This window comes from Lissotriton helveticus, chromosome 4_1, assembly GCF_964261635.1.
Source record: "Lissotriton helveticus chromosome 4_1, aLisHel1.1, whole genome shotgun sequence".
Taxonomy (NCBI): domain Eukaryota; kingdom Metazoa; phylum Chordata; class Amphibia; order Caudata; family Salamandridae; genus Lissotriton; species Lissotriton helveticus.
Genome location: NC_136063.1, coordinates 45,335,883 through 45,348,518, shown reverse-complemented (window position 1 = coordinate 45,348,518; position 12,636 = coordinate 45,335,883). Strand labels below are relative to the sequence as shown.

At 45.0% G+C, this 12,636-nt stretch overlaps 1 protein-coding gene across 1 annotated transcript in view; it reads right to left on the bottom strand.

Moving 5' to 3' along the window:
• Positions 1-12,636, bottom strand: part of LOC144826935 (GTPase IMAP family member 4-like) — a 274,180-nt gene that overhangs the window by 250,132 nt on the left and 11,412 nt on the right. Inside the window, exon 2 of the mRNA XM_078685396.1 lies at positions 3,222-3,244. The gene's annotated coding sequence lies outside the window, so the exon portion shown is untranslated. The remainder of the gene's footprint in view (positions 1-3,221; positions 3,245-12,636) is intronic.

Sequence of the window (12,636 nt, the reverse complement as noted above, 5' to 3'; positions counted from 1 at the left end):
TTTGTCAAACCGAGTGGGAGGGGTATGCTCATAGTGAGTCCCGTGCTCTCCACACCAATGGAGTTAAGAAATCCTGGCTGAAGACGGCTGATAGCCAGAAAGCGGTCCTAGGATGCTTATTTCCGGTCCACGGAAGACATGGCTTGGCAGTTCGGGCTGGACTGTTCCCATGAGGCACAGGGTCAAGTCTGATTTGCTTATGGCCATGTCTGAACTGGGGTGGTGTGGTGAGCAAAAAAACTATGGATTTAGGCCAAGATCTCTGTACAGGGGTGAATGTGTGACATTGTTCTGCATTCTGTCCATCAACGGTTGTTTTTGCATTTGGTAACCAGAGTGGGACGGGTATGCTCAGACGTGATTCCCATGCTCTACATGCCACTGGAGTCAAGATATTCAGGCTGAAGATGGCTGAATGTCAGAAACCAGTCCTAGGATGCTTGATTCGGTTCCAGGGAAGACATGGCTTGGCAGTTCAGGCTGGAGTGTTCCCATGAGGCACAGGGTCAAGTCTGATTTCCATATGGCCATGTCTGAGTTGGGGTGGTGTGGTGAGCAAAAACAACAATGGATTTAGGCCCAGATCTCTGTACTGGGTTGAATGTATAACATTGTTCTGCATTCTGTCCATCAACTGTTGTTTTTGCATTTATCACCCCGAGTGGGAGGGGCATGCTCAGATAGCCAGAAACCGGTCCTAGGATGCTTTATTCCGGTCCAGGGAAGACATGGCTTGGCAGTTCAGGCTGGACTGTTCCCATGAGGCACAGGGCCAAGGCTGATTTGCATATCACAATGTCTGAACTTGGGTGGTGTGGTGAGCACAAAAACGATGGATTTAGGCCAAGATCTCTGTACTGGGGTGAATGTAAGACATTGTTCTGCATTCTGTCCATCAACTGTTGTTTTTGCATTTGTCACCTAGAGTGGGACGGGTAGGCTCCGAAGTGAGTCCCGTGCTCTCCACGCCACTGGAGTCAAGCTATCCTGGCTGAAGACGGCTGATAAACAGAAACCGGTATTAGGATGCTTGATTCTGGTCCAGGGAAGACATGGCTTGGCAGTTCGGGCTGGACTGTTCCCATGAGGCACAGGGTCAAGGCTGATTTGCAGAAGGCCATGTCTGAACTGGGGTGGTGTGGTGAGCAAAAAAACGATGGATTTAGGCCCATATCTCTGTACAGGGGTTAATGTATGACATTGTTCTGCATTCTGTCCATCAACTGTTGTTTTTGCATTTGTCACCCCGAGTGGGACTTGTATGCTCAGAGGTGAATCCCGTGCTCTCTACTCCAATGGAGTCAAGCTATCCTGGCTGAAGATGGCTGATAGCAAGAAACCGGTCCTAGGATGCTTGATTCCGGTCCAAGAAAGACATGGCATGGCAGTTCTGGCTGGACTGTTCCCATGAGGCACAGGGTCAAGGCTGATTTGCATATGGCCATGCCTTAACTGGGGTGGTGTGTTGAGCAAATAAACAATGGATTTAGGCCCAAATCTCTGTACTGGAGTGAATGTATGACATTGTTCTGCATTCTGTCCATCAACTGTTGTTTTTGCATTTGTCACCCTGAGTGGGACAGATATGCTCAGACGTGAGTCTCATGCTCTCCACGCCACTGGAGTCAAGCTACCCTGACTGAAAATGGCTGATAGTCAGAGACCGGTCCTAGGATGCTTGATTCCGGTCCAGGAAAGATATGGCTTAGCAGTTCTGGCTGTACTGTTCCCATGAGGCACAGGGTCAAGGCTGATTTGCATATGGCGATGTCTGAACTGGGGTGGTGTGGTGAGCATAAAAACAAGGGATTTAGGCCCAGATCTCTGTACTGGGGTGAATGTATGACATTGCTCTGCATTCTGTTCATCAACTGTTGTTTTTGCAGTGGACTGAAGGCAAGTCATTGAGGGACAGAGAAAGGTTTCTTACCACCAAGAGCAGTTCTGAGGAACAGAGTTCGGTTTCTGAGGACTTGAGGAGCCTTTTTAGGACCATAGCGATATTACTATAGAATGAGTAAAGTAAAAGTAGGCACAAAGAGAGAAATTATTCAGAGGAATTATTATCTGTATTACAGGACCGACATTTAACAATGAGTGGAACAGGGGAGAAAGGGTAAAGTGTAATTTTAATAGAATGACCATTGATATATCCATGACCATTTTATGTTTTCTCTTCTTTCAGCGACTGCTGTACTCCAAACACTTCTTATTATTATTTATTTTTGTTTATACACTCACTGGGGCTGAAATTGATGGCTTGATTTGCAGTGCTTTAAACATGAGGTAGGCAAACACATCATCACAGAAGCAGAGGTTAACTTTACATTTGTAATACCTGTTCTAAACCTTTCCTTTGGGAAAGCTTTAGTATTAATCACAAGAAGGTGAAACATACAGCATCAGTGTGTAATGCACCAGTATGCATACACATCTGAATGTGAAACATTAAGCCTGAACAGCAAGGACCTTATTCACAAAGGTAAACTCAGATCAAAGGTCTAAGTTTTTGTCTTTCGGTATTCACAAAGGTAAGTTATGAGTAGTGTCTTTACACCTGCACTCAAGCGGAGTTTTCGCACTCAGGCGGAATCTCCACACCCATGGCAGAATCTCCGCCCTAAACGTTTCCCTGGGCTCAGGGGGCATTTTCGTAAGACTAGGGGTTAAATTAGCAAGGATACTCGTTAAAATTATTGCCGTTTTAGCGGCAGGAAAAAGCCACTAAAACGGCGATAATGGGCTAGCTAATATGCGTTATAGAATTCCTATAGAAGCGCAGGTTAGATGTGCAGGACATCTAACCTGGGCTTCTATAGGAATTGTATAATGCATATTTGCAGGCCCATTATCGCCGTTTTAGCGGCAGTTTCCTGCTGCTAAAACGGCAATCCTTTTAATGAGGTTCCTTGTTAATATGCCCCTAGGAGTTTAAGAAGTCTCAAAGTTGTGTTTTTTGAGAACTCAGCTAATGTTTCATAGAATAAAATTGAGTTTTCAAAGACTGAAGACTGTGTTGAGAGAAAGCCGGGACCTATACACTGTTTGGAGAATTTTGAAAGACAGGAGAGTAGCTGTGAGGTGACCTACAAAATAATATGTTATGAGATAGTATTGCTTTAGTAGTAGAGTGGGTTTGTGTGAGTTCAGCATTGACATTTCTACACAGCAGCCAGACCACCTCCTTACTCACTGAGAGGAAGACAATAAAACTACCTTACCTGTAAAGTGTGCTTCCATCACCCTGCAAAACAGAAGAACAGGCAAAAGGGCATCAGTTTCCACAACAGATTTTATATTTTAGCATCATTTAGGTTGTATCTAAGTTGTGAAATTCAAGTTACGTTAAACACATGCAAGAATCCTACTCAAGGAGACACTTGGGTGCCGATCTCACACCTAAACACACACAGTCTGTGGTATTCTAAATAGGGTCACATGATACAGCACAGTTTGTGATATCCCAAATGTGCCCACAAGACAGGAAAGCTTTCAAATTCTGAATTAGGGCAGATGACATTACAGGCTGTGATTTTCCAAATTTGTAATGCTTTATAGTCCTGCATGACTAGAAATAAGTGAAGATATGTTAGATAAACAACTAGTGTCTATACTTGTAGTATACTATGTCAAAATGTTTCTAATACTCTTGTATATATTTGAATGTTCTCCTGTAGATGAACAAAGATTTTGGATAAAGCGCAGGGTAAGATCCTTAAGTCTCTTGTTTCGGTTAGAACAAGTCTACCTATACAAGCTGCAAAACTAGAACTGGGTATAACCTGTAACTTGGAAAAAGCACCTGTACTCTAATATACTATGGTGCTTTCATTTTAAACAACTGGTTCCAAATATCCTCAGAGAATGGTTGAACTAGAACGGTCTCTGTCACAACCCCTAACAGAGAACCACGGGCAGACAGAGGCTATTGGGCCGAACTGTCGTGGTTTAGGCCTGTTACTCCTGCTGTCTCATGGTCCAACCTACTATGGATCCTGAGCAACTGGGCCAAGTACCACTTCTGCCCTTGACTTTCAGTTGTAGCTGTGGGCAAGCAGTCAAATCTTCCTCTGGGGTAAGGGTAGGTACAGGTTAGTGAACACGACGACTCATAACTCATAGTGCACTTAGTAATGTCAAGAAATCAATGTCCAGTCTAATACTTAATTTTTATATGAAAAATCTATGCTTCCAAAGACGTATGTGAGATTGGGAAGCAACAACACAATCTCCTAGGTTAAGGACCTAGTGTACATCTGGCAACTCCCTGCCCCACCTTCTTCCTTGCAATGTGGCCTGGGTTATCATCCATTCACTGGTGGTTGCATCCAGGGAATGCTCACTAGTAAGCCTTACCCAAGAGTCCCCTTTGACTGCTAGGAAATATTCCAAAATGTCTATGATGCTGCAGGAGTGAGTCTCCTGAGGCTCGATAGGCCCGATGCAAGTCTTACATGCTCTTGCAACACGGAAGCATTCAGCATTCAGCATTTCAGCTGGTGCCTCGACTGTGAGCACTTGCAATGTTCTGATCCTGATCAGTGGAGTTGGGTTTCTCACAGGACTAGCAGCAAACCCCAGCAGGTGTAGGCTCTGTCCTCAACAACACAGCCAGCCTCAACAGCAATTGGAGGCACTCCAAGTTTCCATTGGCATGGTAATTTTAGTTTCTCCTAGGACGGGGAGATGAGGGCTGACCTTCATGCTCACAACCGGGTCCCTAGGATGGAGCAAAGTCCTCTTGGGGTCCTCTGGAGTCCATAGGGTGAGTCAATGAGCAGGTATCAGTGCTCAATTTTGACCCATAGGTCGCATCTTCAATTTTCCGGGGCGATGTTCGAATTTGGCGATACACGGTACTGGCAGCCCCTCCTGGCATACTGAGTTGCTGTGGTACCAGCTGGCAGGGCATAGACCTCTCGTCTGCAATCACTTTTGCATGGGTGTCCCTTCCTGGCATACAAGGTCACCTTTGGTGCACACACAAATCTTGGTACTTTGTCGGCACATTACTTCTACAGTGGCCCCCCTGGTATAATGAGTAATTGCAACAACGCTGTATGATCTTGGCACTCAACTTACAGCATTCGATGTACAGCACAGCACAGTCCACGGCAGCACTCTCCTGGCATACACAGGTCACTAAGTCGCTCCTGCACGTGAGCAACAACACAATCAACGCACAGCCATCTCCTCATACCTTGTACTATGAGTCCTCAGAGTAGGGCCCCCACAGGACCTCCTTCTAGTGTTCTCCTCTTCCTCACAGTAAACACTGGTCTTGGCAAGCAGAAAGGTACTGGTGCTCCAGGCTCCAGGGCAAGTGGTCTTTGTTTCCCTAAGTGATGTCCCATCACCCAGCAGGCCTTGGCCCCCAGTCCTGGGCACAGGAGGAAGTATTAAAGAGTCTCCCCTCCTCACAAAACCAGTGTGGCTGACGACACATTTTGAAGTCTCAACGTCCCCTTCTTACAGTCTATTTCCAGATACCAAAAGTGATTAAGGGTCAGGTCTTTAAAGTTTTTTGTTGGGTCCTTCTTTATTTGAAGTGTACACTTTCCTCTCTCTTCTTCTTCTTGAAAGACTGTCTTTCACAGCAGGAGAGACTCCAAAGCTGATATTTCCATCACAAGACTGCCCATGGGATATACTAGAGTACACACCTAGATGTCCGCCACAGTGACATACTAATCAGTCCCTTCTCCTTCGTGAGATGTGTCTAGCATCTATCACTGAATCAAAGGGCACCCTTTTGAAATGTACAGAGAGAGTCTCTCTCTCTCTCTCTCTGTCTGTCTCTCTCTCTCTCCCTGTCTGTCTCTCTCTCTCTCCCTTCCTCAAGTGTACTCACAGGAATGCAGCAGTACCCACATTTTTGGAGATTCCCCTTCTCCTCATGCGTTCACTAAGCAGGCCTCACTCAGTGTGCACTGCCAAGTACTGTATCCTTTCTATATTGTGTACTTGAGTGCTACTTCCAAACACATATAATGCCAGCTCACTCAACATGCCGGTGCTACACTACATGTCGCTGTTCATGTATTATACATCTTGCAAGCACACATACATTAAGCACATGCTCTTATTGTGCATGTACTGCAAAGCACTACATCAATACTTCAATCAATAAATCAACTTGGATTTGTAAAGTGTGGCTAAACACCCATGAGGGTATCTAGGAGCTCGGTTGCTGCTTGGATCAGTTGAAGAAGACAAGGAAATAACAAGGAGAAAGCAGTGAAAATGAGGTACAAGCAAGAAGAAGGCACATAAAAAACAAGGGTAAAATCAAGGTTAAAGGAGTAAAAAAAGTAGAAAAAGCAAGGAGAAGGCACTGAAAAACAGGGGGAGAAAGCAGTGAAATGAGGGGAAAGCAAGGAGAAAGCAGTGAAAACGAGGGAAAAACAAGAAGGCACTAACAAAATTGAGGTGAAAAAGCAAGGAGAGAGCAGTCAAAATGAGGTAAAAAGTAAGGAGAAGGCATTCAATTCAATTCAATAAAACTTTATTTCGGTTGTTTTTCAAACCATAAAAGTGCATGTACAATATAAAATTCTTATCTCACAGAAAGAGGTAAACACATATCATGTAAAGTGATAAAAGTGAAAAATATGCTTTCTTCCACAGAGTCAGGTCAAGACAGAAAATGAAAATATAAATGATACAAAATTCACAGAGTCATTACTGGTCCAAACAATTTCTCAGTTTAACAGTCAGTTTTAAAAATTCCTTGATTTGGAGGATACTGTCACTATGCAGAAGTTGTAAATACATTAGCGTCAGTCGGATTTGTGTAAAATTAAGTTTTTTTAAAAGTGTTACCAAGTAGCGCTTGCGTGGGAATTCATAAAACTTACATAAAAATATAAAATGCAGCATATCCTGCGGAGACTTTCCGTCGCAGCCGCAGGGTGCTGCCAATTTGTTAAAAATGTCTGTTTTTGGTCTGATCAGCAGATGATGGAAGAGATTTAACCTGAACCTCGTTAAGAGAAATTTTTCATGGGAGGTCAATGAGCCAGCCAGGTATGGTTCTATGGTTTCACAAGTTTTCAGCATAGCAAATTTCCTCACGCTTTGTTTCTGAAGCTCCACATCATCCCTCTGGATCCTCCTATCCAGAAGGAAGGCCTGTTTAATGAGCTCCAGATCCCCTTTTACAATTTGGCTTGGGTATTCAAACAGATCCAGACGACCAAGCCTAGCAAAGTTGGATTTCAGATATTTCAACCAAGGGGTAGACATTGCCTTATCCTGACTCAGAAAGTCCCTCACAATCAAATGCGTTAGTGGTATATCCTGGTTCAACCACAATTTTTGCCAGCAAATCAAGGGACGTAGAGAAAACAAGTCACTTAGATATTGCGACCTAACTCTTCATGTACAGCAAGATTGGGGGTGCCTACCAGGACACACAGGAGATGCTTCAAAAAAGAATTCTCAGCAATCTGCAGGTGCTCACCACCAACATACCACCAGATTTCGCTCCCATAAATGGCAGTTGCCACTGACTTTACATTATACAATTTCAGTATGGCACAAATAGTTTTTTTCCCCAATTTGGCAGCAAAATTAAAAATGGAAGCATTAACCCTCACAAGTTCTCCTTTCTTTTTAGCAAGGTGAGGGGCCCAATTAAGTTTGGTATCAAAAAGAACCCCAATGTAAGAGAACGTTTTTGTTAAATGGATTACAGCTTCATCAATTTTAAAGGTGAAAGTCCTTCGTGGTTGCTGGCCTACTTGCATGACAAATGATTTTGAAATATTAACCAAAAGATCTCTATCTGTCATGAACAATTTAAAAGCATTTAGGAGAGATTGGAGTCCCTTCTCAGTTCTCGAAATTAACACTGCATCATCTGCGTACAGGAGTATAGGAATTCCCCACCTTCCGATTCTCGGGCAATCTGCCTGGACATTCTGAAGCACGTTATCTAACTCATTGATATAAAAATTAAAAAGGAAGGGGGCCAAGATACATCCTTGGCGAACACCTTTTCCAATGTTAAAATTATTCGTTACACTCAGATCTTGGGAGTATCTCACGTTAGCTCTGGTGTTGTTATGCAGATCAGCCAAGAAACCAACCAGACCACTATCTACCCCCTTCACCCTCATGGACTGCCACAGCTTTCCCCTGTTAACACAGTCGAAAGCTGAGGACAAATCCATGAAGGCGAGATGGATGGTGCCCCTTTGCACTACAGTGTACTTGCTTAATATTAAAAAGAGATTCAGGCACTGGGTTATTGTAGAGCGACCACTACAGAATCCATACTGAGAAATGGACATAATGTTTTTTTCCTCTGCCCATAAACATGGAGTCTATTAATGAAATGGGTCTGTAACAATGTGGGCTACCTTTGTCCCCCTTCTTAAAGACCGGGACAATTGTAGAAACACCCCATGATTGCGGACAACCATCTTTCACACCAGCGTTAAAAACAGACTCTAGTATGGGTGCCCAGAAGTTGGGCTCGGACTTAAATAAGTCCAGCGGGATCCCGTCAGGCCCTGGGGCTTTCCAAGCTGTTAGACCAACAATGCCCTTGATAACCTCACCTCTGTTAAAACTAATCATTTCACCACCACTGACAGAAGGGGCAGTGTTATGAGACTCATCCAACGAGCAACAATACAATTTCTTAAAATGTTCTTCCCAGTCCTTCTTAGGTATGTGGCATTCTAATCCGTCGCCCTGCTCCTGGGCCAAGAAAGGTTTCCTCATCACTGCCCAGAATCTGGTGCTACACTGCAGAGTAGTGGGATCAAGAATCTCACTCCAAGCCTCTTCCCTAAGGGATTCCTTGTTTCTGGCAATAATAGTTTTATAATTCTTCCGGCATAGCTGTACTTTTGCCTTTATTCTTGGTTTGGTAGCCAGTGCTAATCTTAAATTTCTGGCTGCTTTTGAGCCTTCATGATTAAACCATTTAGTTCCCTTGATCTCCAGCTTCTTAACAGGAGCTGACAACAGCTTTGAGACCTTAACCGTTAGATTTTGAAAAGCACTAAGGACATTATTTGGCTGTGCGCCTTCTTGCATACAGACCATGATCCTATCTGCACAAGCGACTTTAATCTCTTTGTACAGCAGGTCTGGGGTGATCTTGGACCATCTTAATCGCCGTCTCCCGTCTGTCGTGCTCACCCTACCTGTAGAGTGATTCAACCCTTCTTTGACTGACCATGGGTCCCTCATATGTACAGTGAGTGGATTGTGATCACTAAATTCACTGTAATCAATAATGAAGGAGTCCACAAAGGACTGCATTGATGTTGTTAAAAATACGTAATCAATGAAGGTTCCCCTCCCGTGACCCTAAAAGGTCGGTGTCTCAAAGAGCATAGTAGGGTCCATCAGTGCCATTGTCGCCGTTAAGTCCAGATCATTAAGCATATCATTTAAATGTTCCCCCTCAATTGTGTGTTCAAGGTGAAAACCCTCGGACTGTGCACAGTGCAGGTCCCTGATACATTTAGAGAGGGGACCCCCGCAGGAATGAACATTAAAATCCCCCATAATCAAGAGATTATGCGAGCAGTCCTTCATTGAACTACTAATAAAAGCATTCAGTGCTACTATCTGGCTAAGGGCTGAACAAGAATTAATAGCATTATAAACATTAACCACACCAGCCATACAGTTTTCCCCCAATAAAACTAGATCGATAATACCAGTATTGCTTGTTGAGACTCTACGTACTTTGCTGGATAGTGCAACAGAAACGAACGGGAAGGCATTCAAAAAACAAGGGAAAAAGCAAGGTGAAGACAGGAGCAAGAGCGATGCAGCAGCAAGGGGAGTGCTGGGTCTGGGATATCTCATTTTTCATGTAATGTACTCCTTGCAGTCACAAATACAGTACATTACTGTACTGTACAGCACTGCTCTCTCCTTGTGCTGTATTCTTCCCAGTCACACACACATCGAGAGCAGAGTCACCACTCCTGCACTGTCAGTGTGGAAAGTAGGATCTTTCTGGCATAGAACCTACCACTTTGTGCCTGGTGTCAGTGAGTTTTGACAGTAGTTCACTGGGATTCTGCTAACCAGCACCCCAGTGGCAATACTCTCTCCTCTAAATTCTATGGTAAGTACTGGGATCTCCTGTGGGCTGCAGCATGCACTGTGCCACCCATGGGAGCCCATACAAACTGTGTCTACAGAGCTGCTGTTGCAGTCTGCATGGAATGGGTCGTGCACATTCACTTTGGATATAAGATTTTCCTTAAATCCCTGCCTTTGCACTTTTAACCTATTCTATGAATCACCCCTAAGGTAGGCCCTTCCCTCCAAGGACAGGGTGCATTCTAAGAGTGTGGGTCCTCTGCATGAGCAGAGGTACCCCTACAAACTACAGACTCCTTTCTTTGGTCTTTGTAAATTCGGGAAAGTAATTTAAGGTATGTGGTGGACACTAGGAAGTCTAGATGTTAAACTACATAATGGCTGCCCCAAACCTGGTCATGTTTGGTATGAACCATCTTGGAATCATGCAACTACACCGAATCCTGTGTTAGTTGGATGATACCATGTACTAGGGGAGCTCCTTATAGGACCCCCCAAAACCATCCTAGGTAGCCTTACTGTGTCTGCCTGCAAGCCGGGTATGCTGCCAACCCCAGACAGTATCCTGCCCCACTGCTGATGAGTTTAACTCAGGCAGGGTAAGCTGAACAAAGGATTTACTTCAAAAGAGAGGTGTGACCAAATCTCCTATAGAATTAGTTAGGGTGGGGGCGCTTCGGGCGCCACTATACTGCATTGAAGAACACATTTGGTGCCCTCCTTGGATAGACCAGTTTTGTCCATTTCAGGAGCCCTTGGCTCCCGCTGTGGCATGTCACTATACAAAGGACAGGGGAGTGTCCACCTTCCGGTCCAGCTCCTCCTCAGCGAGGTACCTAGAGCTCCTCCAGGTGGCCACTTGATTCTGCTATGTTGAATCTTGGCCCCTGGGAGTAGGTGACTGGCTAAGCCAGCTGAGTAGCACCCCTGCAACCCCTAATAGGTGGATCACCACAGAAGAGGTATTTCCCCTTTTAAGGGTTACTTAAGGATTCCCTTGAGTGTTGGTCCTTTGATTCATCCTGACAACACCATCAAGATCTGACTGAAGACTGTTTAAAGACTCTTCTGCTGGTGGACATGGGAACTCTACTGTTCTTCAAACCAGGACTCACAACATGGCTGCTCCGGGTAGGAAGATTCCTGCTGCATCTTCATCGCTGTGCTTCCTCAAGTTCTGCAACTCCATGGCCATGCATCCTCTGAGTCATGAAGGACTCTGCCTGCATCCTAGTCAGAAGGAGTCTCTCTTGAAGTAAAGGAGTCGCTTCCATGCATCCACAGATACGTATACATTGATGACTGGTTTGCAGATCCTGTTGTCTCATGGACATCGTTCAGCGCTGCAGCACAAGTGGTGATTTATTGGTTCTCCAAAGGCCTGACCAGTCTCCCCTGCAACGCGGGTGACTGTAATCCCTCTCCAGCTGATGCGAAATGCCTCCCTGTTCACCTTTGCCAAGGCTTGTTGGCTCTCAACACAAAAGATCTTCAAGTTCCAAGAAGTGCCAGCCTCCAGCATTGCACAGTTCCCAAGAATGACATCCTACCTGCATCTTCTGCATCATGGGCCTTCATCTCCTGTATACTGCTGAGGCTTCCTTGCAACTCTGTAGGCCTGCAACCAGAGGGTCCTCAAGGGGGCTCCATCCATTCCTGCTGCCTCCTCTGTGTGCTGAGGGCTGACAATGCCTTAACCTTGCTGGGTTAGTCCAACAAATCTTTCTGGTTTGCAACACAGAATCTTCTCCTGCAAACTGTGGTTTGCCAAGGCTTGATGGTGGTCCTGCTGGCCACTGGCCTTCTAGCACTCATCGTCTAGTGTGGCACAGCTTGTGGGTGGCTCTTGTGCTCCTGCATCGTCGCCTGGTCTCCACAGCTGCTACCTCAACCTCACTGTGCTACAGCAAAAATGCCTGGCAAGTGTTGGTATTGTGCTCCTATGTCTCCTGGTTAATTCTAGATGATTTGGACTCTGTCCCCTCTGCTTTCAGGTTCTTCTCATTTGGATACCATGTCATGGTTCCTCCTGCCTGGTCCACAAGACTCTGTAGCTGCTGATATTCCACAATACTCTATTTGTTTCAATGAGTGGTTCCAACACCAATTTACCCCTATGCACCTTGGCTCAATGGTGTAGGTATTTGGGTTTCATGGGTATCCACGGGTGGGGTGACTCTCCAAACTTCCTTGATCCAAGTGGTTCCTTTGGGAAGAGCCCTAGAATCACAAAACTCCAACCACAACTTAAACTGTGTTATCCTATAGATGTCTGACCCGGTGTAATCACTCTGCACCCGGGCGCTTTGGAGTCCCTGGCTACTCACCTTGGGTGGTTCCGTGCTTCCCTTGGGGTCCTCCTTCCTCACAGATTAATCCAATTTTGGTAATCATTTCTCATTCCACTATCTTAGTATATGGTTTAGCCCCCCTCACCCATGGAGCCATGTATTGTCTTATGCTACTTACCTGTTCTAAAGGATTTCTTGTGTTTATTTGATACTTCATGAGAGGAGATATACCAAGTTAGTGTCTAGTGTGTGTAAATAAATACAACTTATT